Raw genomic sequence first — 26,183 nt, 5'->3', positions numbered from 1 at the left:
GCACTGTTGTGCTGTGCTTCGTCTCTCAGTCGTGTCTGACTCTTTGTGACCTCATGGACTGTAGCCTGCCAGGCTCCTCTGTCCATGGGGGTTCTCCAAGCAAGAATACTGAAATGGGTTGCCATGTCCTCCTCCAGGGGATCTTCCCAACTCAGCGATCAAACCTAAGTCTCCTGCATTGCAGGCGGATTTTTTACCATCTGAGCAACCAGGGAGCCCAAGAATACTGGAGTAGGTAGCCTTTCCCTTCTGCAGGGGATCTTCCCGACCCAGGAATTGAACTGGGGTCTCCTGCATTGCAAGCGGATTCTTTCCCAGCTGAGCTACCATGGAAGCTGGTAAAGTATTAGCACAAATTTAAAGTAAATCCTTAAATGTTTATGGAAGGGGCCATATGTTTTTTTAAAGTTGCTTTTCTATCTACATGTTTCTCCATTGAAATTAGTGCTTTTTAAACTTCACCATGTGTCTCAACAACCTGGTATAGAAAGAGTAATTTTCTGGCCTAACTCTCAGAGATTCTGATTTTTAAAACAATGTTTTATGAGAGTATAGTTGATTTACAACGTTGTGTTAGTTTCTGCTCTACAGCAAAGTGTCTGATTGTGGATATCCATGGTGATGCCCAGCCCTTTAGTGTGGACCACGCTTTGAGAGAGCTGCCTTGAGCAGAAGATGTCTGGGGGCATACATTGATAAAGGGCTTGCACTGTTAACTCAGTGGTCTTCAGGAAAGAAACCTCTAAAAATAGTTTGGGTGGTGTCACTTTAGAAGGAGAGAGAAAAGGAAGTGGAATTGGTCCATAGGGAAGAAAAGGGAAGGGGAAAGAGATCTGATGTGGCCTATGGAGAGTCCTTGAGTTCTCAACCACCAGGAAGTTCCTGAGGTGGACAGTGGCTACTTTTTGCTGTTTTTGTGGCTTATTTGCATGTTGACTGAAAGAGTGAGAAAATTTTTTTGCTTATATAAAGTTAATACACTTGGGTTAAAGAGAGCACAAAGTGGATGCTGCAGATGAATGGAACTGAATAACAACAGTAAGAATGAGATGTAGCCGGGCCTATGGGATGTGACAGAAGGTGGGGCTTGGAATAAGGTTTATAGTCTTGGATGCATTCTTTGTGTGAAAAGTCACTTGGTCATGTTCTGACTCTTTGCGTCCCCATGAACTGTATAGTCTGCCAGGCTCCTCAGTCCATAGGATGTCCAGGCAAGAACACTGGAGTCGGTAGCCATTCCCTTCTCCAAGGGATCTTCCCCATCCTGGGATCCAACCCAGGTCTTCTGCATTGTCAGCAGACTTTCATCAGAAGTTACCTGAATCTTTCCTAACCTTTTCTGCCACATGGAGGCGCTGTTCAGCTTCCTGCAACATGCTTTAGGATTTACTTTTCTTTTTTTTTTTTTTTTTTTTTTTTTTTTTTCCAGTGGGTTTTGTCATACATTGATATGAATCAGCCATGGATTTACATGTATTCCCAATCCCGATCCCCCCTCCCACCTCCCTCTCCACCCGATTCCTCTGGGTCTTCCCAGTGCACCAGGCCCGAGCACTTGTCTCATGCATCCCACCTGGGCTGGTGATCTGTTTCACCATAGATAGTATACATGCTGTTCTTTTGAAATATCCCACCCTCACATTCTCCCACAGAGTTCAAAAGTCTGTTCTGTATTTCTGTCTCTTTTTCTGTTTTGCATATAGGGTTATCGTTACCATCTTTCTAAATTCCATATATATGTGTTAGTATGCTGTAATGTTCTTTATCTTTCTGGCTCACTTCACTCTGTATAAGGGCTCCAGCTTCATCCATCTCATTAGGACTGGTTCAAATGAATTCTTTTTAATGGCTGAGTAATATTCCATGGTGTATATGTACCACAGCTTCCTTATCCATTCATCTGCTGATGGGCATCTAGGTTGCTTCCATGTCCTGGCTATTATAAACAGTGCTGCGATGAACATTGGGGTGCACGTGTCTCTTTCAGATCTGGTTTCCTCAGTGTGTATGCCCAGAAGTGGGATTGCTGGGTCATATGGCAGTTCTATTTCCAGTTTTTTAAGAAATCTCCACACTGTTTTCCATAGCGGCTGTACTAGTTTGCATTCCCACCAACAGTGTAAGAGGGTTCCCTTTTCTCCACACCCTCTCCAGCATTTATTGCTTGTAGACTTTTGGATAGCAGCCATCCTGACTGGCGTGTAATGGTACCTCATTGTGGTTTTGATTTGCATTTCTCTAATAATGAGTGATGTTGAGCATCTTTTCATGTGTTTGTTAGCCATCTGTATGTCTTCTTTGGAGAAATGTCTGTTTAGTTCTTTGGCCCATTTTTTGATTGGGTCATTTATTTTTCTGGAATTGAGCTGCAGGAGTTGCTTGTATATTTTTGAGATTAATCCTTTGTCTGTTTCTTCATTTGCTATTATTTTCTCCCAATCTGAGGGCTGTCTTTTCACCTTGCTTATAGTTTCCTTTGTAGTGCAAAAGCTTTTAAGTTTCATTAGGTCCCATTTGTTTAGTTTTGCTTTTATTTCCAATATTCTGGGAGGTGGGTCATAGAGGATCTTGCTGTGATTTATGTCGGAGAGTGTTTTGCCTATGTTCTCCTCTAGGAGTTTTATAGTTTCTGGTCTTACATTTAGATCTTTAATCCATTTTGAGTTTATTTTTGTGTATGGTGTTAGAAAGTGTTCTAGTTTCATTCTTTTACAAGTGGTTGACCAGTTTTCCCAGCACCACTTGTTAAAGAGGTTGTCTTTTTTCCATTGTATATCCTTGCCTCCTTTGTCAAAGATAAGGTGTCCATAGGTTCGTGGATTTATCTCTGGGCTTTCTATTCTGTTCCATTGATCTATATTTCTGTCTTTGTGCCAGTACCATACTGTCTTGATGACTGTGGCTTTGTAGTAGAGTCTGAAGTCAGGCAGGTTGATTCCTCCAGTTCCATTCTTCTCTCTCAGATTACTTTGGCTATTCGAGGTTTTTTGTATTTCCATACAAATTGTGAAATTATTTGTTCTAGTTCTGTGAAAAATACCGTTGGTAGCTTGATAGGGATTGCATTGAATCTATAGATTGCTTTGGGTAGAATAGCCATTTTGACAATATTGATTCTTCCAATCCATGAACACGTATTTTTCTCCATCTGTTTGTGTCCTCTTTGATTTCTTTCATCAGTGTTTTATAGTTTTCTATGTATAGGTCTTTTGTTTCTTTAGGTAGATATACTCCTAAGTATTTTATTCTTTTTGTTGCAATGGTGAATGGTATTGTTTCCTTAATTTCTCTTTCTGTTTTCTCATTGTTAGTGTATAGGAATGCAAGGGATTTCTGTGTGTAATTTTATATCCTGCAACTTTACTATATTCATTGATTAGCTCTAGTAATTTTCTGGTGAGTCTTTAGGGTTTTCTATATAGAGGATCATGTCATCTGCAAACAGTGAGAGTTTCACTTCTTCTTTTCCTATCTGGATTCCTTTTACTTCTTTTTCTGCTCTGATTGCTGTGGCCAGAACTTCCAACACTATGTTGAATAGTAGTGGTGAGAGTGGGCACCCTTGTCTTGTTCCTGATTTCAGGGGAAATGCCTTCAATTTTTCACCATTGAGGGTGATGCTTGCTGTGGGTTTGTCATATATAGCTTTTATTATGTTGAGGTATGTTCCTTCTATTCCTGCTTTTTGGAGAGTTTTAATCATAAATGAGTGTTGAATTTTGTCAAAGGCTTTCTCTGCATCTATTGAGATAATCATATGATTTTTATCTTTCAATTTGTTAATGTGGTGTATTACATTGATTGATTTGCGGATATTAAAGAATCCTTGCATTCCTGGGATAAAGCCCAGGATTTACTTTTCTTAGCTCTACTCAAAGTCATAACTCCTTCACCTAATTTCGATTTCCCAAACTGTTATAATTAGCTTATTTTCACTGTCCTTCTGAGTTTATGCCTTTCAATTTTTAATCTCTTTCTCCATGGGGTTTCAGGAGGGTGTGAATGCTATGTTCAATGGCCATCTTTAACAGAGTCCATTGTATCTTATTTCTGCTAAGTTTACTGGGGGAAAGGGTCTATATTTGTTTTTAGTTTTGGGGTAATTATTTTGGTTCCCACAACTACCACCATCCCCAACTCTGAACTACAAGACTTCAAACTTCCCAGGTGGATTAGTGGTAAAGTATCTGCCTACAAAGCAGGAGACCTGGGTTTGATCCTTGGGTCAGGAAGGTCCCCTGGACAAGGAAATGGCAACCCACTCCAGTATTCTTGAGTGAAAAATCCCATGGACAAAGGAGCCTGGAGGGCTACAGTTTGGACATGACTATGCGACTAACACTTTCTCTTTTCTGGAAGTGTAGGTGATGCTGGTGGGGTGAAGAACAGGAAAATCAACTAAAAGTCTTTAAGAAACACTGAGATTCCATGTCACTTACCCACCCCCTCTCCTTGGGAGCAGTGTAGCAGGAATTTTGGGTGTTGGGGAACAACAATAGATGTTAAGTCCTTCTCCCTGTAACCAAAACCTCCTCATCTCTTGAGGATGCTGCTTCCCCAGCACCATCCCTCACATCACATATTCTGGGTCCTTTCTCTGTGAAAGTTTCAGGCCATTCTTCACCTCTGACTTTTCCCCAAAACCTCCACCTTTGAATCCTGTCATCAGGCTGGAACCTCTGGATCCTGTGCCCTTTGTTCCTTGAAGGTGTCAGCTCATCACCTGCTCTCACTCTGCTCAGCATTAATCTTATCTGAATTCTTGGTGTTTTCAGTGGACGAGCCTGCCAACAGCTCACCTCTCATTTTCCTTCTTACCCTTTCTTTTTACCTGAACCACTCCTTTGATTGTGTCCTAGACCTCTTCATGATACTGTATCTCTAGGGTTCCCTTCATTTTGCTGGACTGCTGCTATGCACCTCCTCTCTCAAACCTCCCAGTACCTCCTGCCCAGTCCTCACCAGCCTCAGCTGATACATTCTGCTCTCTGCTGGGATAACTGACCTCCAGGGAGTGGCTGTGGCTTCATCCCTGGTGCGAGAATTCTGAAAAGACACAGATGGGCCCTACCTCATCTCTTCCACCTCCTTTTCAACTTGCAATACTCAGTTCTCATTCCTGTATACTAAGGCAGTTCTGTCACATTCAGCAGCCCACTTCTACTTCCTAATTCTGTGTCTGTGTGTAGTTGCAGACAACATTATCTTTTTTTCTTTGGTCACACTGTGCAGTTTATAGGATCTCAGTCCCCCAAGCAGGAACTGAACCTGGGCCCACAGCAGGGAAAGTGTAAAGTCCTGTCCACTGGACCATCAGCAAATTCCCCAGAATCTATTTTAACATGTTTAAGCAGAAATGGATTTGGTACAAACCACTAGGTAGCTTACAGAATTCCCAAAAAGGAACTAAGCTGGACTCTCACATAAGCAGATGGTCAGAAAAGGGACCAAGGACAGTACCAAGAGGCTCCAGTGGAAACCCAGCAGCTGCTGGTGCCTGCTACTAGACTGGCACCCTCACTGCACCGAAGAGAGGGGCTAGACCTCCAGGAGGTTTGCTACCTGTTCTGAGAAAAACCAAGTCATCCACATCCACTTGAGAACGATCCTGACTATACGGTCTCATGACCTTTATTTCCATCTTCCAAGTTGTACCTGCTCAGTGAAAATTGGTTGTATGTGTACATCTAAAGAGCAAGGGCTTCTGGGAAATAGTTTTTGAATTCTGCCTCAGAAAGTGAGATTTATAATGTGGAGCAGTCCTAAAACAGAAAGGATTTTCGAAACATTTTGGACAGCTTTTATAAAATATCAAATATTCTTTTGAGACATAGAAAATGACCAAAATTTCTGAAGAATACATGATATTCATGGGTAGAGAAGGTCAATATCCAGATTCCAGTTTTTGCCAAGTGAATTTTTATGTTAAAAGTAATTCCAATCAAAGTTTACAAGGGAAGTTGTCTGTGTGTGCGTGCACGTGTGTACGTGTGGAACCTCACAAATTGACTCTAGAATTTATACAGAAAAGGACAAAGAATAGCTAAGACATTTTTGAAGAAGTTGGCTGATTTTGTGCTACCAGAGAATAAATATATTGATAATCAAAAGCAACCAAACAACAGCAAAAACAAAGCCTCCCTAACCTTAACATACACTGTAATATGATTTATGTGAGTTAAAACAGCAAAGGAGTCTTTAGAAATGGACACATTTTATACACAGTTATATACCTTTATACAAAGTACAGAATTATGGAGAAAGTATAGAGTGATCAGCATCAGTGGCACAGGCTGAGAAAATACACCTCCTCTCCTCTTCTTGCTCCTCTGTTCTCCTCTTACTACTTCTTTCATTCTGTCCCACATTCCAGGAACCCAGTCCCAAATGCTGCCCCTCAGTGGTCCAACACTCCACACCTTTGCCCTATTCCTTTTCTGAAAGCAATAGTAGATATTCTGTTTCTAAAGTATCTTGATTTAAAGGTTCTCAAAGTGCTTTACAAAAGTGGTCTTTTTACTCCTGTAAGTAGATCAGTACAAAAAGCTTATTTTACGGCTGTCCAGAAAGAAGTTATATGATTTCAGTTCAGTTCAGTCGCTCAGTCGTGTCCAACTCTTTGTGACCCCATGAACTGCAGCACTCCAGACCTCCCTGTCCATCACCAACTCCTGGAGTCTACCGAAACCCATGTTCATTGAGTTGGTGATGCCATCCAACCGTCTCATCCTCTGTTGTCCCCTTCTCCTCCTGCCCTCAATCTTTTCCAGCATCAGGGTCTTTTCAGTGAGTCAGCTCTTTGCATGAGGTGGCCAAAGTATTGGAGTTTCAGCTTCAGCATCCGTCCTTCCAATGAACACCCAGGACTGATCTCCTTTAGGATGGACTGGTCGGCTCTCCTTGCAGTCCAAGGGACTCTCAAGAGTCTTCCCCAACACCACAGTTCAAAAGCATCAATTCTTTGGCGCTCAGCTTTCTTTATAGTCCCAACTCTCACATTCATACATGACTACTGGAAAAACCATAGCCTTGACCAGACGGACCTTTGCTGGCAAAGTAATGTCTCTGCTTTTTAACATGCTGTCTAGTTTAGTCATAAGTTTCCTTCCAAGGAGTAAGCATCTTTTCATTTCATGGCTGCAGTCACAATCTGCAGTGATTTTGGAGCCCCCCAAAATAAAATCATCCACTGTTTCCACCGTTTCCCCATCTATTTGCCATGAAGTGATGGGACCGGATGCCATGATCTTAGTTTTCTGAATTGCTTTAAGGTAAAAATCATATTGTTTTATTAATTTTTTAAAGATTTGTTTATAGCTGTGCTAGGTCTTCATTGCTGTACTCTGGCTTTTCTCTAGTTGCAACGAGTGGAGGCTACTCTGTTGTGGCGCGCAGGCTTCTCATTCAGTGGCCTCATTGGGATGGGCACGGGCTATAGGCTCTCAGACTTCAGTAGCTGCAGCTCGCAGGCTCTAGAGCGCTGGCTCTATAGTTGTGATGTATGGGCTTGCTTGCCATGCAGCATCTGTGATCTTCCCAAAGCAGGTATCAAACCTGTGTCCTCTTCATTAGCAGGTAGATGCTTAACCACTGCACCACCAGGGAAGCCCCCAAGTCTTGTTATCTTAAAAGCTAGATAATATATAAAAGAATATGTTGCTTAAAGAAAATATTTTGAAATTTCTATTACATGAAGCCCAGTTGTAGGGTCATGTATAGGCTCATCTATTTCTCATAAATGAATCAGTAATGATTGTTATTTCTATGATCTCCTCACTAGTTACAATGTGTGTTAGTTGCTCAGTCTTGTCTGACTCTTTGTGACCCCATGGGGTGTAACCCTCCAGACTCCTCCGTCCATGACATTTTCCAGGCAACAATACTGGGGTGGGTTTCCATTTCCTTGTCCAAGGGATCTTCCTGACCCAGGGATCAAACCCACGTCTCCTGCATTGTAGGCAGACTCTTTACTGTCTGAGCTACCAGGACTGTTACAGGAAATTTCAGTTGGCCACAATTTTCAATTTACCCCATTACCACCTTCTTGAGGACACCTTGAATTGCTTTAGTCGTGACCTGTGGCTTATGGGATTTAGTTTCCCAACCTGGGATCGAACCCAGGCCCCTAGCAGTGGAAGTGGAGAGTCCTAACCACTGGACCACCAGGGAATTCCCCTTGGATTTTAATAATGATAAAAATATCTACTTTACTGGTGCTGTTTACCATTTAACATTTAAGCACAATGCCACTGAAAGTTAGATATTTCTATATCAGGTTTGTATTTTAAAAAACACCAGGAACGGTAAATGATCTTGCTTCAGGACAGTGACTAGAGACAGAACTGAAGTGTATCAATGGCCACTTTCAGCTCTAATCTTTACTTTCTAAGAAAAGCAGTCTCAGGTATAGCAGTTCTCAGTGTATCAAATAATTATGTGGGATAGATGAATTTTTTCTTGCCCTTGTTTTGCCAGCAATCTTAGCAGTTTAGTTATAATTTGTTCTTCAGTGACTACTAGCAAATTATCTAAGGAAGGAGTGATGTTCATTAGATTCTGTCAATAAAAGTGCAAATAATGAGTCTCAAATGTATAGGGAGCACAAATGTGAAGCCAAATTGTGTCTGTTCCTAAGAACGAGGTTTTCTTTATAGCCACTGTTCTGGGAACAGAGCAGTTTTCTTGTACCTTTTCAGCTCTCTCATTTTCCATAAACAAGATGCCTGATTATTATTTTTTAAATATTTATTTATTTGACTGCATGGAGTCTTAGTTGAGGCATACTACAACGATCTTCATTGCTTCCTGTGGGATCTTCCACTGTGGGGCACAGAATCTCTACTTGCAGCTTGAGGGCTTAGTTACTCTGAGACATGTGGGATCATAGTTCCCTGACCACAGGGGTTGAATCTGTGAACCACTGCAACACGGATTCTTAACCACTGGACCAGCAGGCAAGTCCTGATACCTAATTATTTTATAAGCAATTAAGAAGAGGTGTCTACATTATCTCCACTTTTAATCTCTTGGCCATATAAAGTGGCTTTTAAATTTTTTTTTTTTTTTTCTGATTAGAAATAACATGCTTTGGAGCAAAAATTTTGCCTGGAAAAATACCTAGGCCTGAATTTCACCATGTTTAATTCTTTGGTGAATATATAAACACACACACAGTGAGTGTGGATGCATCCATGAATTATAATTATGCATACTCTGTCATAGAGTTCTTTTAAGTTAGCAGAATACAAGGTAGGTGTCCTAGTAAACAAACGATCTATAACATGTTTAATAGCTGCATGATATTGCACTGCATGGATTTCTCTTCTTCCTGGAACTAATTTCTTATTATTGAATGTTTAGGATATTTCCATTTTGAATCTCTCTGAATACTTAGATGAACAGCCAGTACATATGATTGACACAGTTATGATTTATCATTATTTTTTACCTCATTCCATTTAAAAGAAGTGGAATATATCTGTTAAACTAAGGGCCTTTTTGATACCCAGCCCAAGCTCATCCTGCTTACTGCACAACAGGCCAATAAATTAGGAGATGAGTTGTTGGAGCAAGAAATAATGACTTTAACTGGAAAGCCAGCAGGCCAGGAAGATGGTAGACTAGTGTCTTATCGCAAAGAACCATCTTTCTTCAGTCAGAATTTGGGCTCCTTTTACACAGGGAAGGGGGAGGGCTCACTGCAATGCCAATGGGCCAGGGGGACCCACCCCTATTAGACCTTTTGTTCTTCTACTTCGCTTATTATTTCTCCAGAGCTACTCTATAAATAATAAATGGCACTGCTTTTCATGCTGAAAAAGTCAGCGTTGGTGCGACTGTCCCAGGGATGCTGGAGAGTCATGCCCTGTGTAGCCTTGTGTGCCAGTTCTCTGTTTGTCTCGGTGGGTTATTAGTCTCTCCCCTGTTGCTCAGCAACATGCTCCCCCATTAACATTATGCTTGAGGTGTATTACTAGAGGATTCAGGAAAGTAAGGGAGTAAACCAAAAAGAAATATTTAGAGCTCAGGAAGTGGAGGATCCAGCATTCACAGGGTAGTGGAGGGAGGGGAGGAGAGCTCACACCGGTCCTAGGCAGCAGCCCGTTTGGACTGGAGCAGGACGACGAAGTACTGTGGGGGTTAGGCCTCCAGGAAGAGAGGACAACAGTATTCTAATTCCAGGCACGTCATTATGCACTGTCAGAACACCAAGGATTAAAAGAAACTAAGAGCTTCTGCGGGTGTGTGGGAGTGGGGAACAGGTCACATACATCAAGGAACTGGAATTGGAATGACACGAGACTTCTCAGTAGCATCATGGGATGCTCCAAGAGGATGGACAGTGCCTTAAAAATTCTGGAGAAAATTATTTTCAGCCTAGGATTCCATCCCTAGCCAAACTGTCCATCAAAAGTAAATTAATGCAAGTAGAATGCTAAGTGCTAACTATAAATGTACTGAGAGTACTGAAACTGTAAATCACTTTGTGACCATTATAATAAAGACTGGTTCAGGTAAGAATCATCAATGGATGCTCAGTATAGGGGGAAATTTAATGAGGATCAGAATATTTGTATCTTCAGTGTTTCCCACAGAAGCTCATTAGTTGCAAGAGAAATCACAAAGTATCTACAAATTGCACAGCACCTTGACTGGATTATCAAAATTAACAACACCACAGAGGGGCATTTGGAGATTGTATCCTTCATACCTGATGACCTGAGAAAAGCACATCACTTGTGAGTATCCTAGTAAGGGATGATTATCCCGAATCTAATCACAGGGAATCACCAGGCAAACCCAGTGTGGTGTATTTCTATTCAAAAAGGCGATTCTGTGCTCTTTTAAAAATGTGTCATAAAAGACAAAGACTGAGAAGGTATTCCAGATTAAGTGTGACTAAAGAGATATGATGCTAAATGCAATACTTGAGTGGATGTTCTGTTGAAGGAAAAATAAACTGCTCTAAAGGACAGTATTGGGCTGACATACAACATTAAAATATAGACAATAGATTAGATACAAATTGGATCAATATGAAATTTGCTAAAGGTTAAAGTATTGTTATTATGTAAGAATATTCTGAGGAAAGACGCACACTGAAGTATTTATGGATAAAGGGACATGATGTATGAACATTACTTTTTTATTTTTAATTATTTATTTTAATTGGAGGCTAATTACTTTAAAATACTGTAGTGGTTTTTGCCATACATTGACATGAATCAGCCATGGGAGTACATGTGTCCCCCATCCTGAAACCCCTCCCACTTTCCTCCCCATCCCATCCCTCAGGGTCATCCCAGTGCACCGGCTTTGAGTGCCCTGTTTCATGTATCAAGCTTGGACTAGTGATCTAGTTCACATATAATATACATGTTTCAATGCTATTCTCTCAAATCATCCCACCCTCACCTTCTCCCAGAGTCCAAAAGTCTGTTCTTTGTATCTGTGTCTCTTTTGCTGTCTCGCATATACAGTCATCATTACCATCTTTCTAAATTCCATATATATGTGTTAATATACTGTATTGGTCTTTTTCTTTCTGAGTTACTTCACTCTGTGTAACAGGCCCAGTTTCATCCACCTCATTAGAACCAATTCAGATGTGTTCTTTTTAATAGCTGAGTAAGCTCTCTCCCCCGCCGCCAGCGCACCACGTGCGTACACTCCTTCTCTCTCTCTCTCCACAACCCACCACCCCGCACTGGCGCACTCCTCCACTCTCTTCTCCTTCGAGGATGGATTCTCCTTCTATCTTCCTACTAAAATAGAGCTGTAACACTGATTTGTCTAAGAGCTATGACATGGTTTGTCCAGACCCAAGAGCTGTGACTGGCTGAGGGCTTTAATGTCCTTGGCGCCAAATCATTGTTGTGACGAAACAAGAACCTAGGAGCATACCCTCGCCTGACATCTGTGTTGCCGTGACTCGGATTTAACCTGGCAGAGACAACCTCCGCACAGAAGAGTCCAGGCACAGCAGGAGCCCAACTCAGCAAAGCTCCCGCGGTAAAACCCGGAACGCCAAGAAAACCCAGCGCAGGGGAAGGCCCATCGTGCTGGAAACCGGGACAGTGAAACACGAACTCGGCAGAAAGCCCACGCGGCTCAGCCTCAGGTTCTAGAAGACCTCTGGTTAAGATAGGTCTTCGCTCCTGTGGCTGGAGGAACATGCCTAACGAAATCTTAATTCCTTTACAGTCTCTCGTTTCTTGTTTCCTCGAACTCCCCGCAAACAGGCGGGCAGCAGTGGGCACAATTGAGGGGTTCTGGAGAGGCTACTCTTTGGTATGTCCCAAAGGCGCTATCTGCTGGGCCCCAGTAGCTGTTACCCAAGCCGGTGGGGGTTCTTCTGTCCTTACTCTTGTCTGTGCCAAGAATCAGGCCAATGAAAACTGTGAGCACAGGTCAGGTATTTAGCAGATTTTCCAGCAGGCTATGAAGGGGATCCCTTGGCACGTTTTTCCCACTGCTTTTTCCTCCTGTCCTTCAGCTCTCTCCCGGGACTCGATCCCGGCCAAAACCCAGAATATCTGGTTTCAGGACCTAATAAAGCTCAGGCTCTGAGGTCTTATTGGAAAAATTTAGTGAGAGACAAAGCCAAAGGTAAGAGGTGGATTTGTTAGGATTCAGAGGGAATCTTCAGGGTGTGGGCCATTGCTGAGGGCAGTGTGGTCTGGATAGGTTTTGCGAGTGAATTCATATGCTAATGAGTGGGACGATCTTCCCAGCCCTGGGGGAGCCAGCCACTCCTCCCTCTTTGACAGTGCCTTGGAGCTGTCTTGTCACCTCTGGGCGCGTCTGTGGTTTATAGATTGGGGACTAAGGTTTACTTGAATTTGACTTGTCTTCTTGGACCCAGCTGATTTTAATTGGTTTCCTTTATGCCCTTGTGCTGTGTCACTCTTTCAAAGGTTGTGCTCTGCCTCCTTCCCTCCTGTCTCATGCTCCTTTCCTCAGCCCCATCCTGGCCCACAATGTTGCCTCTACAATCTTCTAGAGGGACAATCAGAAAATAGCTGGACTTGGGAGGGAAATACTGTATAATATCCAACCCCTTAATCCTACCTAGCACTGGTAAAAAAAAAAAAAGAAAAAAAAAATAGCTGAGTAATATTCCATTGTGTATATGTACCACAGCTTTCTTATCCATTTGTCTGCCAATGGACATCTAGGTTGCTTCCATGTCCCAGCTACTGTAAACAGTGCTGCGATGAACATTGGGGTACACATGTCTCTTTCAATTCTGATTTCCTCGGTGTGTAGGCCCAGCAGTGGGATTTCTTCATCGTATGGCAGTTCTATTTCCAGTTTTTAAAGGAATGTCCACACTGTATGAACATTACTCTTAAATATTTCAGAGAAAGTGATCATCTGTCCCCACCCATCTACCCCTCCCTCCCTCCCTCCATCCATCCCTGAGAGAGAAAGAGGAGAGACAGAAAAAGAAAAAGCAGATATTAAAATGGAACAAAACGCTAGTAACAGGTGAATGTGTGTAAAGGCAACACAAGTTTCATGTAACTATTCTTATTCTTAGAACTATTCTATAAGTTGTAAATATAAAAAAAGTAATATAAACATGTTTTCAGACATCCAAGGACCACATAGTTTAACCATCATGTTATAAGAATGTGTGCTTCAGAAAAAACTACAGATGATCTAGGAAACTGGAAGTCCAGCACAGGAGAGAAGGAGAAAGGAAGCCCCGAGAAGGCAACAGTAATCAGTCCAGATTGGAACAGAAGGATAAAGCATGGTGGGAGAGAGATCTGGAAAAAAAAATGGGACTGATAGATTACTTGGAAGTGTTTGAGTGTTCAGAAAATTATTGTTTCACAAATCTGTAGGAGAATTTGGGGAAAAAAAATAAGGGGCAATACAAAACAAAGCAAATTTCAAAAGAAAAAAAAAATTCAGGCAACTGTGAAGTACAGGAAAAGCCAAAAACTTAGAAAGAAAAGGTAATCATAAAACACACCATGACTTATCAGGTAATGACATTTACAGTCATGATAAGTAAACACTGCATTTTTATAATCAAACTTTGTGATATATTGGGAGAATGATGGAGTATAGTGAGATGTAAAAAATTACATCCTCAATAATCACCATCAGAACTCAACAGATTCTAAACAGCCCTGTGAAGAACAATGTAAACGTATGTGGCAGTTGCCGCTGTTTGCCTACAAAACAGCCAAGCCCTTTGTTCCTCCTTCTGGATTTTGTTCAGCATTTCCCTCCTTCCACTGGCCATGTGTAGCAGGGGCATCCCCAAAGGGGAAATGCTCTTGGTCCAAGTTGGTCATGCTGGGCCTATACCTCTCTTTTTACCAGCCAGGGCACGGCAGTGTGCTGTAGTTCTAGCTGATGACACGCTAGGGAGGGCTTCTCAGGGGTTTCAAGGAGTACATTTTACAGTCTTAAGAAATACATAGCAAGTGGCCTTTAGGCATTGTCATTTCTGGAGTGGTGTTCAGAGCTCCTGAGTCATCTTGTGGGCCTGAGGGGAGCCAGACAAGATGGCAGAGGGCAGAGCCCAGATCCTAGAGGAAGGGAGCCCTGGTCACACACAGCCTCTCTTTTCTTTTGAAGTATCTTGTAAAGATACAATCAAGGGAGTTCCCTAGTGGTCCAGTGATTAGTGGACTAGAGTTCCCTAGTGGTCCTGTGCTTTCACTTCTTAGGGCTCTGGTTCAACCTCTGGTCAGGGAACTCAGATAACAAGCCTTGTGCATAGCCAAAAAAAAAAAACCATGATACAATCAACATACAATAATATACAATTAAAGACAAAAAATTGTAGTCTTCACCATCTGAATCTTTCATCTATATGTTACTGTGAACAGAGTGTATGTTATTCTGGCCTTTTGCATATGTTTATGCATGTGTTTGATTTTTACTATATGTCCATATGTATGTGTTCATATACATGTACACATACATAATTCTTTAAACCCACAATGGGATCCTCCAAGAGGCCAGTTCTCAAACTTGAACATGCTTAAGAATGATCCTGAGGACTCCATAAACACAGATTACCCGATGCCATCTGCAGAAACTGCCTCACTTCAGGGCTTACACCTCAGTCCTTCTAGGAACCAGTGGACAAACTCACCTGCAGTCCTGCCATGTGAGATCCTCTGAACACTCCCGATTCATGTTCCCATCCTCCCATTTCTTTCCAATCCTGGGAGCACAACTGTCTTTGTTCTGGATTTCCGTTCCAACCAGAAAAGCACAAAGCCTGCACTGCATCTTCTCCCTAGTCAATTGCCGGGCCAGCCGGAAGATTTCAGCGAGCAACATGACGCGTTCCTTTAGGCTAAGAAATAAAGAGACAGAACAGATGGGGTCGAGAGGATCGCTGCAGTCAACGATGATTCTTTATTTCTCAGGGTTACATATATACTAAACCAAGAAGAGAGGCATCCCAAAGAAAATTCTTCCCCATGTACATCATCTTTAAGATAACAATCACCAGAGCTCTCTCCTGGCGCCAAAGGCATCCTACTTATCTTAAGGGCAGTCGTGCAAAGCCATCTATCTGCACCTTGTGTGCATTCAAGGCTCACTAATGGTCTGTTAGGAGTTAACTCGGATAGTAAATTCCAGAGGGGTGGCGGGACAGAGAGCTATGTCTGCGAACAGACCCTTGATAATCAATCAAGGTAGCTCCCAGAGTCAGCTCTTTCAAGCCGCTCCCCGCAGTTAATGTCCTCCTTGTTTGACTTGCTACCTACCTCCAAACCCAGGTCCTTTATGGAGACATTGAGAAACAGGCTGGCAGAGACCCTCAGGGTGCGTCAGCCGACCCGAATTGAAAAGGCTGTTTTCTAGAGACAGTCCTCAATACCCATCAGTGCAGGAGGGCCCCCAAGTGGCATATTAATAGCAAATGCCTATTAAAAATTTTTCTTTTAGATTCAAAGAGATTTTTATAATGATAAGATAATTATATCACTGCTGTGCTGTGCTGAGTTGTGTTCGACTCTTTGCAACCTTGTTATAGCCCATCAGGCTCCTCTGTCCATGGAATTCTCCAGGCAAGAATACTGGAGTGGGTTGCCATTTCCTCCTCCAGAAGTCTTCCTGATCCAGAGACAGAACCCGAGTCTCCCGAGTCTCCTGCAGTGCAGGTGGGTTCTTTATCACCGAGCCTCCTGGGAAGCCCATTTGCATCATTAGTAGTTCCTTTTAATTTCTTGGGCAAAATTTAGTAGGTGAAGAATCGAGATAAACTTGTATTTCCTCTTGGAGGTACTTCACATGGGTAAAAGAGGCCACATATTTGAAGGTTAAGGCCTGGCTCTCAGTGAAGAGCCCATGGATGGCTCTGTCTGGCAAGGCCATTGCTGGTAATATATAGACAACTGGAGGTCCATAGCTTAGGTTAAATATGCTCATTGGTCCATGTTATTGGGAGAATATCAGTTCAGTTCAGTTGCTCAGTCGTGTCCGACTCTTTGTGACCCCACAGACTGCAGCACGCCAAGTCTCCCTGTCCATCACCAACTCCCGGAGTTTACTCAAACTCATGTCCATTGAGTCGGTGATGCCATCCAACCATCTCATCCTCTGTCCCTCCCCTTCTCCTCCCGCCTTCAATCTTTCCCAGCATCAAGGTCTTTTCAAATCAGTCAGTTCTTCCCTTCAGGTGGCCAAAGTATTGGAGTTTCAGCTTCAGCATCCGTCCTTCCAATGAATATTCAGGACTGATTTCCTTTAGGATGGACTGGTTGGATCTCCTTGCAGTCCAAGGGGACTCTCAAGAGTCTTCTCTAACACCACAGTTCAAAAGCATCAATTCTTTGGCACTCAGCTTTCTATGTAGTCCAGCTCTCACATCCATACATGTCTACTGGAAAAGCCACAGCTTTGACTATATGGACATATGTCAGCAAAGTGATGTCTCTGCTTTTTAATACACTGTCTAGGTTTGTCATAGTTTTTCTTCCAAGGAGCAAGTGTCTTTTAATTTCATGGCTGCAGTCACTGTCCACAATGATTCTGGAGCCCAAGAAAATAAAGTCTGCCACTGTTTGCATTTTTTCCCCATCTATTTGCCATGAAGTGATCTGTGGTAGTTAGGTTCCATAAAGTCACTGTGAACACTGAATTAGCAAATATAGAAGAACTCTTTTATCTCAGGGGAAGTACAGGAGTAGGTTTGTGAGACCTCTGGCCGTAGTTTCATCAACTAATAAAAACATGACCTTACTCAATGTGTGTTTTATTTTAGAGACAAGTTGTTTAATATACATCATTGATTCATTAATACTGAACTCATGGCCAACAGTATCATAACACATGCCTGAATGAAGTTTATCTAACAGACATATTTTCTCCATAAGGCGCATCACAGCCTTCTTGCTCTTAGGAACACTGGATTGCATTTCAGGACATAACTCCGGAGCCATCCTAAGCAGTGAAATTACCAACAAAAAGTGGCACAGAAGTGTGAACAGAGTGACATTAGATAGACTACAGAAAGGGCACTTGTGTATAGTCTGAAGGATGAATCAAGAAGGCAGAGTTCCCTTTATCAACCTCATCTAGGAATATGCAGGGTGGGTGACTCAAGGTTTTTAATCATTCTTCACATGTCTGTGAATGACCACAGAAACACTGAGGGTATTGATTTTGGGGTTACTGGTGAATTTTAGTGAGTATAGAAATCCACAAATATAGAACCTGTGAATATTAAGGATTGGCTGTATGCATCTCTTAAATATAAGAATTATTTTAAAAACATAGCTTCAATTACCATTTTTGCTGCTGGATTCCTTAACATTATGGAGTAGCCATCAAAATTCACATTTTCCCAACTGTCTTCTTAAAGCATCTTTATGAATCCATGGATTTAATCATAGCTGACATGTTTGAATTCATTTGCGAAGATTATTATGATTCATATTATTATTTATCTTATTATTATCACCCATGGTCAGACTGTCCCATCTTTGGCCAGTAGGAGTTCTATTTGTCCAGGCAGCATTGGTTCCTTCCCATGAGAAATGGGCTGTAGAGACCCTGCTACGGGTGCTCACTGCTATTCAGCAGTCAGTTTCCAGTGGACAGAACCGGGAAATACAGGAAGTACCTGTCTGTCTATGTATCTGTCTACCTATCTAGCTATCTATCTATTTAATCATAAAATACATCATGAATTTGAACCTGTGCTTCCTTTTAAGGTTCTGGATTATATGATTTTTACTCAATTCTTCTAATACGTGTATTTCCTACTTCCCATAGCCAGAATCTTTGTCCTCAAAAACAACGTGAATGATAAAACATCATGTAATTATTCAGCAGTTTCATCTGACATTGCATTACCCATGTGACAGGTCTAAAATAGCAGAACCACAGTAATATCATTATTGAAAAGTTACTCTGTTGCTGTTTTTTAAAATTGGAGGATAATGGCTTTACAATATTGTATTGGTCTCTGCCATACATCAACATGAATCAGCCACAGGCACACATATGTCCCCTCTCTCTTGAACCTTCCTCCCACCTCCCACTCCATCCCACCCTTCTAGATTGTCACAGAGCATCTGATTTGAGCTCCCTGCATCGTACACCAAATTCCCACTGGCTCTGTTTTATATGTGGTTATGTATTTCCACTGCTACTCGCTCAGTTTGTCCCACCCTCTCCTCCCCGACTGTGTCCACAATTCTCTTCTCTGTCTGTATCTCCACTGCTGCCCTGCAAAGAGTTTCATCAGTACCACCTACAGTCCTTTTTTTTTTTTTTTCACCTACAGTCCTTTTTGTACTTAGGATGTATCCCACTGGGAGTGTGCAGTCAAATACTTATAGCTTATCTCTGCAGTTTTGCTACCAAAATGGATACACAGCTAGGTTCATTTATTTCATTTTTTATATTTTGGGATTAATATTTTAAAGTGTAATGTTGTCTTTTGTGGTTTACTTGTCCATGGAAAAATAGAATTAAATCTGTATATATTTATATCCTTTATTATAGAAATAGTAGTATACACATGTTTCTGCACTTAAAAAAAATCACTTTAACAATGTATTTTGGAAATTACTCCATAGTAGATGGAGATACTCATTACAATATAGTTATATAGTACTCTGTCATAAGGATGTACATAGTTTATTCAACCAGTTCCAGATTGTGGCATTTTAATTGTTTTCTGTCTTAGCTATTATAATGAGTGTCCTTGTACACCTATCTCTTTCTAAAGATTTATTTATCTGTTTATGACTGCAGTGTGACTTTTAAAAGCTTCTTTACGGCTGTGCTGGGTCTTCGTTGCTGTGCATGGGCTTTCTCTAGTTGCAGTGAGCAAAGGCTACTCTTTAGTTATGGTGTCCAGACTTCTCATTGCAGTGGTTTCTCTTGTTGCAGAGCATGGGCTCTAGGAACCGTGGGCTTCATTAATTTCAGCTCCCAGCTCTGGAGCACTGGTTCAGTAGCTCTGGTACACAGGCTTAGATGTCCCTTGGCATGTGAGATCCTCCCGGACCAGGGATCAAACCCATGTCGCCTGCATTGGCAGGTGGATTCTCTACCTCTGGGCCGCCAGGGAAGCTCCAGATATCTCTTTTATATTTGCCAGTATATATTTGAAATAGATTTCAAGAAGGATGATTACTGAATCAAAGGGTAAAAGAATATATAATTTTGCTAAGTATCTTCAAATTCTCTTCCATCCAGGTTATTCCATTTGCATTCCTTCTGTGTGCAAGCCTGTGTGTTCAGTCACTTCAGTTGCCTCCGACTCTTTGCCACCTAGGGACTGCAGTCCACCAGGCTGCTCTGTCTCTGGGGCAAAAGCACTGGCACGGGTTGCCATGCCCCCTCCAGGGTATCTTCCTGACCAGGAACCAAACAGGTGTCTCCTGCATTGCAGGCAGATCCCGTACGCACTGACGCACTGGGGAAACCCCTGTATTCCTTCTGGCGATGTGTAAAGGTGCTGGTTCTCCCAAAGTTTCATTAACAAGAGTGTACTGTTGGACTTTTTGATTTTTGCTAATCTTTTGGAAAGGCGAGAAATGATATCAGTGTAATTTGCATTTGTTATTATTGCCCAACTTTTTGAGGAAAATACAATGTATTGGTAACATATAAAATAATACATTTCACAGAAACCCAAGTCTCCTTTCTTGGAAAGTTAATGTGGCTGCACCAAATCAACATTTCCAGCTGGGGTGACTGGCTGGGACTGAGTTCAGCTGTCCACATTAGATGGGTGTGTGGTTCCTAGTTTAATACAAACTCCACTCTACCTCTCACTGGATTATAGAACCTGCCTTTCCCTGTCAGTGTTTGATCTGTCAGCCCATCCCTTGACTTGGAAAGTAGGTGTATCAGTTATCTGTTGCCAGAAAATGCGGCATCATGAGCATCACAGTTACAGAACTGCGGTGGCCTCTATCACACTGAGCATTTGTTGTTCTGCATCTGGGGTGATTGGCTGGCTGGCTATGCTGGTATTAGCTGGGCTCACTCACTGTGTGAGGGTTTGGTTAGCTGTCAACTGATCTAGATGAATTTTGACTGTATGCTTAGAGCCACATAGATCTGACCCCCTAAGTGTAAAGCATAGTGTGTATTGGGTGGTGTGCTCTTTGTCCGGATGCCACTCATGGACGAGCCCTCACTGCTAGATTTATGGGGGGGCCATGTCCCCCTAAGAGCCATGTGTCCTGTTCTCTGGGTGCCTCATCCCGATGACCGACCCCCAGCACTCTAGTCTCAGACGTCTGCTCGCTCAGTAAGGACTTTTGCTTCTCCCAGGTCCCTTGGCTCTCTCAAAGATGGGAATGTGGTCTCGTTCTGCGTGAACCATGTGGTGGGGCAGAAGAATGGAAGTAGTGATGGTGACCTGAACAGAAGAAGGCTGAGCTCCCCGGGGAGAGGGATTCCTGTCCCTGACCACGTCTGGGCTCAGACGGCAGCTCTTCCCTGGGTCTCCAGCCTGCCGGCCCGCCCTGCAGATTCTGGACTTTCCAAGCCTCCACGAACCAATTTCTTTCTTTCTTTTTTTGTTATTGGAGTATAATCGCTTTACAATGCTGTGTTAGTTTCTGCTGAACAATGATGTGAATCAGTCATGTGTACACATATATCCCTGCCCACCTCCCACATCCCACCCCTTTAGGGTCATCCCACAGCACTGAGCTGAGCTTCCTGTGCTTTATATTAATAGCAAGTCCCCACTAGCTATTTGTTTTACACATGGTAGTGTATATATATGTCAATCCTAATCTCTCAATTCATCTCAGTCTCCCGCCCCCTCACCCCCGCCCCATGTCCAAATGTCTATTCTCTATGTCTGCAACTCTGTTCCTGCCTTGGAAATAAGTTAATCTGTACCATTTTTTAGATCTGACGTAAAAGCAATAATATGCAATATTTGTTTTTCTCTTTCTGACTTCACTCTATATGACTGACTCTAGGATCATCCATGTATCTACAAATGATCCCATTTCATTCCTTTCACTGGCTGAGTAATATTCCATCGGCTTCCCTGGTAGCTCAGCTGGTAAACAATCCGCCTGCAATGTGGGACACCTGGGTTCAATCCCTGGGGTGGGAAGACCCCGGAGAAGGGAACAGCTACCCATGCCAGTGTTCTGGCCTGGAGAATGCTATGGACTGTAGAGTCCATGGGGCTGCAAAGAATCAGACACGACTGAGCAACTTGCACACACACACACACAAGCTCGTTTCTTTAAAGCTTTTTAAAGATGTGGTTTTTATTTATTTATTTTTGGCCGCACTGGGTCTTTCTGGCTAGTTGTGGCTGACAGGGGCTGCTCTCTGTTGTGGCGAGAGGGCTCTCACTGCAGTGGCTTCTCCTGTTGTGCAGCACGGGCTCCAGGCGTGAGGACGGACTTCTGAAATCGTGGTGCACAGGCTTACTTGCTCACAGCATGTGAAATCTACCCAGACCAGGGACTGAACCTGTGTCCCCTGCCTCAGCAAGCAGATTCTCATACACTGGGCCGCCAGGGAAGTCCCTGCATGAGCTAATTTCTTAGTCTCTCTGTACACACACACCCCGTTGGTTCTGTTTCTCTGACTAGTGCAGAATGTTAGCAGGGGAGGGGCTTCAGCCTGTGTTGTTGCTGGTTTCCTTCTAAGGCAGTTTGAGAACAAATACGTTTCCCCACAGTGAGGATTCATTTCCTTCAGTTTTCAATGAACAGATGACTATTCCTCACATAAACAAAAGGCTGCCTTCATTTCTTGTCTATTATAATTCTATCCTTAGGATTCCTTCCCTTCTCGTTTCATGTTGCACTCTGGAGATTTCTGGAATTAACTGACAATGTGTGGTCTAAGCACCAGATAAGTGTTCTGTAATCCCTAGGTTTTTCTCCTGGCAGGTTGAATGGGGTGGTCAGAGAGTAAGACTGATGTAAAAGAAGTCTTTTCACCCTGCCACGAATCTTTAGAGGATCTTTGTAGTTATACCCCTCAAAGATTCAGACCTTCCCTAAGCACTATTTATTTTCAGAAACTGTCCTGGGTTCCATGGCAGGTTTCATTCAGGCCAAATCCAATAAAAGGGATGGTGCAGTCATAAGACAACATTGAGCCATTTTGTCTCATTGAACCTACTAGGATTTGGTTACTTATTTTTGGCTGTGTGGCATGTAGGATCTTAGTTCCCTTTCAAGGATTGAACCCACCCCCTGTGCATTGGAAACCCAGAGTTTTAACCACTGGACCACCAGGGAAATCCCACTGAACCTAGGAGGATTTATACTCAAGTCTCTGAGTCTTAAAACTGTGTGTCTTGGATATTCTGAGTTTTGTACAAATGGCACCACTGACACACGGGCCTCACTCATCCTCCAGGATTCCTGAGCGCGCACGAGAAAGATCTCAGTAGCCGGACTCGGAAAAGGAGAGGAAGAGACGGCACAGCGGGCAAGCTGGACTCTGCGTTCAGTGGCAGAGGCTAGGCTGCTCCTCTTCCTATCACATTATTCTGCACATATTCCATGAAGTGTTTTTTCTAAACGTCCTCTGATTTGGCAGAGGCACCTTGGCATCATGGGGAACTGGCATCTGGGAGAAGCACTGAAGGTGCATTGCAGTGGGGGCTGATTTCTTAAATGCTCATAAATTCTGCACACTGTGCATACAACCAAACCCATCACAAACACACACTCTGAAAATCCTCTTATGAATTCTTTTCAGTCTGTGCCTCTGCAGAGAACATGGGTGTCATCTGAAAAATAATCACATGATCTCCCAGACTCACAGTGGGATGAACGAGGGACTGATAGGCTTCACTCCCCATTTTTGGAACCTCTCAATCCCCAGGTTCCAACATTACAACTCACTAGTGGGGATGCAGGGGTGAAGGGAGGAAGGGGAGAGAAGGGAGAGAAAAGGGAAACAGCCAGTCACCAGTGGAGCCACAGTTCTTCTCTGGGGAGAGACTGATGTGAGGAAGGTGGGGAAATACATCTACCACAGCATAGAGGTTTTTGAGTCAAATATATCTGGGTCTAAATCCAATTCCTACTGCTTCCCAGCTGCATGACCAGAGGCAAGTCACCCAAAGCCCTGAGCCTTAGCTCCCTTACGTGTACAAAAAGGGTAAGAGCTAACTACCTTGAACAGTTGCTGGCAGGCTAAGATCATGATTGTGAAGAACACGGCACACAGTGGGTCTGCAGGAATGCTAGCTTCCTGACAGCTTTTCTTAGATGAGTGCTCAGAGAAGTCAGTGCCAGACTGAGGCCTGACTTGGCTTCCCCTTTGACAAGCAGTTATGGCAGGTGTGGATGGATGTGTGTCCACCCAGGTTGGGGTGTGTTTGAGGAAATGTGGTTTGAGGTGAGATGAGATTATCTCAGCGGGAGATACCTTTGTCTACAGAGAGGACATGATTTTCAGAAGACCCATTTAATTGCATCAAGTGGAAGCACCTGTCAGTACAATTTTCTGGGGGCTAGAAACCCACATCAGTTTCTACAGACAAAATCTACAAACAGGTAGGTCTCCGGTGCCAATTATTCACACCTTTCTTTGGGGGCCATGGGATTTAAGAGATTTTGGAAGACACCGTTGGGATAGTAGGATGAGTAGAGCATGAATCTAGGAGGGACAGGAGGAGGACGGCAAATACCATGACATCAGGCAGTTCAGACAATTGCTGGGGAAACACAGGAGGACTGAGCAGTGCAGCAGAGGCTGTGGGCTGTGGGGGCCAGGAATTCTCTGTCATGTTTCCATGGTGTTGAAAATGCTTTTCAGCTCCCAGGAGAAACTGTACAGATGTTGGTTAATAGGCTTTTCTAGCTCTGTGGCCTCATATTACATCTAAACTTCTTGAGGTTCAGTATTCTCACTTGTAAAATGGGGAACATAAGAGTACCTACCTAAGAAATGAAGATGAAAAGCAATGATGCTTATAAAGCCTTAGCATAGTTTCTAGCACATATTAAGGTCTCATAAATCTTAGTTATTATACAAAGGCGATTTAAGTGACTAGTGCAACACAACAATGAATATGAATTGATTCCAACAAATTCATATGTTTTCAAACATTAGTTTTTCCTTTTGGATTGCTGTTTCTATCCAGCTGTTTCTGTTTGATTTCAGTATCTATATGTGTAATTACAAAAGGGAGCTGGGCTGGAGCAATGTGAAGCAGATGCTTAATTGCAGGAGAATTTGAGTATACAGTGTGTAAAAGGCCCCCATCATAGGGCTTCCTAGGTGGCATTACTGGTAAAGAATCTGCCTGCCAGTGCAGGAGACATAAGAGACATGGGTTTGATCCCCGGGTCAGGAAGATTTCCTGGAGGAGGAAACGGCAGCCCACTCTAGTATTCTTGCCTGGAAAATCCCATGGACAGAGGAACCTGGCAGGCTACAGTCCATGGGGTTGCAAAGAGTCAGACATGACTGAGCAACTGAGCGCTAAAGGTTCCATCACAGGGCATCTGAAACAGCAAAGGAGAAGTCCCTGGGTACCACAGTACCTGCGGCCACAGGAGAGAAGCCATTCCTAGTTCAGTTACTATCCTGGCCCTCTGTCGTTGCAAAAACTTGAAGATGCCTTTGTAGTTAAAACCTTTCTGGACAGAGGTGCTGAATTTCTCCAAGTTGGGCCTGGAACACACATACAGGTATGTGGTGGGAAAGGGCTCTAAGAATAAATGCTAAAAAAAATAAAAAAATTTAAAAAAAAATGCTAATCACTGTTTCCCTAAACTGTGTCACAGGCTGGAGTCCCAGCAGGGCTTGTATCTCTAAAAACAATACAGTTACAAAACAGAACAGCCTCACAAGCACTTATTTCGTCCCAGGCAGCACCGGAAACACTGCCAATCTGTGAATTCATTTAATGATTAAACTTCAACAGCCCTTTGTGGGGGTACCCCCATCATACCCATATAACAGACAGTGAATCAGGCAAACCAACTGCTGCGGATCCCCAGTTATTTTGAGTGGTTCAGCCAGGTTTCTGGAACTAACTGGTTGACGCTCTCAACCCGTACACATCTGGCCACTGAAATGGTGGGTACTAGTCTTCCCACTTCCAGTTCTTCCACAGCGGTGTAGTCACAGGGCCCAGGCCGCGTGGGCACATTGGAGCAATGTACCTGTTATCTGGAATGGCAACCACAAGTAGAGTACACCTCCTGGGAAATCCTCAGGGCTGCAACCATTCAGCCGCTTGCACCGGATTCCCATGTGGACCAGTGGTGAATTCGCCTGCAAATGCAGGAGACCCAAGATTCGATCCTTGGGTCTGGACGATCTCCCGGAGGAGGAAATGGCTACTCACTCCAGTGTTCTTACCTGGAAAATTCCATGGACAGAGGAGCCATGGGGGTCGCAGAGTCGGACACTACTGAAGAGACTTAGCACACAGCACATACCTGGGCCCAGAGGCCGCGATCTGAGTAGATTAAGGGGTGCCGCGAAACCCAAACTCTAGTCGGCTCAGCAGCTGGAGCACAAGGGCGGAGCGACCAGCCTCTAGTTCTGTGTTACCGCGCCCACCAATGACGTCACGGGCAAGCGCCTGTCCGAAGCCCAGCCCCTTCGGGTTACGTGAGGTCGCGCCGCCGGAACCATCGAGATGGGCAGCCTAGAGGGATGGTGGACACCTGCGCCCGCTTCCGCATGGTCTTTGAGAGAACCCCTTTAGGGGTTATGAGGGAAAGAGG

The 26,183-nt window shown here is 43.3% G+C and overlaps 1 protein-coding gene and 1 long non-coding RNA gene across 8 annotated transcripts in view; one reads left to right on the top strand and one right to left on the bottom strand.

Moving 5' to 3' along the window:
- Window positions 1–26,001, bottom strand: part of LOC122425081 — a 27,734-nt gene extending 1,733 nt beyond the window's left edge. Inside the window, exons 1-4 of one of the 6 annotated variants that reach the window (XR_006264682.1) lie at window positions 25,813–25,988; window positions 25,614–25,725; window positions 24,990–25,119; window positions 7,293–7,632 (exon numbers count right to left, since the gene is read on the bottom strand). This is a non-coding gene — a long non-coding RNA (uncharacterized LOC122425081). Of the gene's footprint in view, window positions 1–7,292; window positions 7,633–18,998; window positions 21,072–21,713; window positions 21,882–23,702; window positions 25,120–25,613; window positions 25,726–25,812 lie in introns of those variants that run through there. The other 5 variants (XR_006264683.1, XR_006264681.1, XR_006264679.1 and 2 more) reach the window with 5 other exon arrangements.
- Window positions 1–26,183, top strand: part of LOC122425076 (zinc finger protein 621-like) — a 42,008-nt gene that overhangs the window by 4,534 nt on the left and 11,291 nt on the right. Inside the window, exon 1 of one of the 2 annotated variants that reach the window (XM_043443402.1) lies at window positions 26,030–26,183. The exons of the other annotated variant lie outside the window; for it this stretch is intronic. The gene's annotated coding sequence lies outside the window, so the exon portion shown is untranslated. Of the gene's footprint in view, window positions 1–26,029 lie in introns of those variants that run through there. 2 annotated transcript variants of the gene reach the window in all.

This window comes from Cervus canadensis, chromosome 22 (assembly GCF_019320065.1).
Source record: "Cervus canadensis isolate Bull #8, Minnesota chromosome 22, ASM1932006v1, whole genome shotgun sequence".
In the NCBI taxonomy this organism is placed as follows: Eukaryota; Metazoa; Chordata; class Mammalia; order Artiodactyla; family Cervidae; genus Cervus; species Cervus canadensis.
Note: the sequence above shows the minus strand (reverse complement) of the source record. Positions and strands in the feature narration are given on the sequence as shown.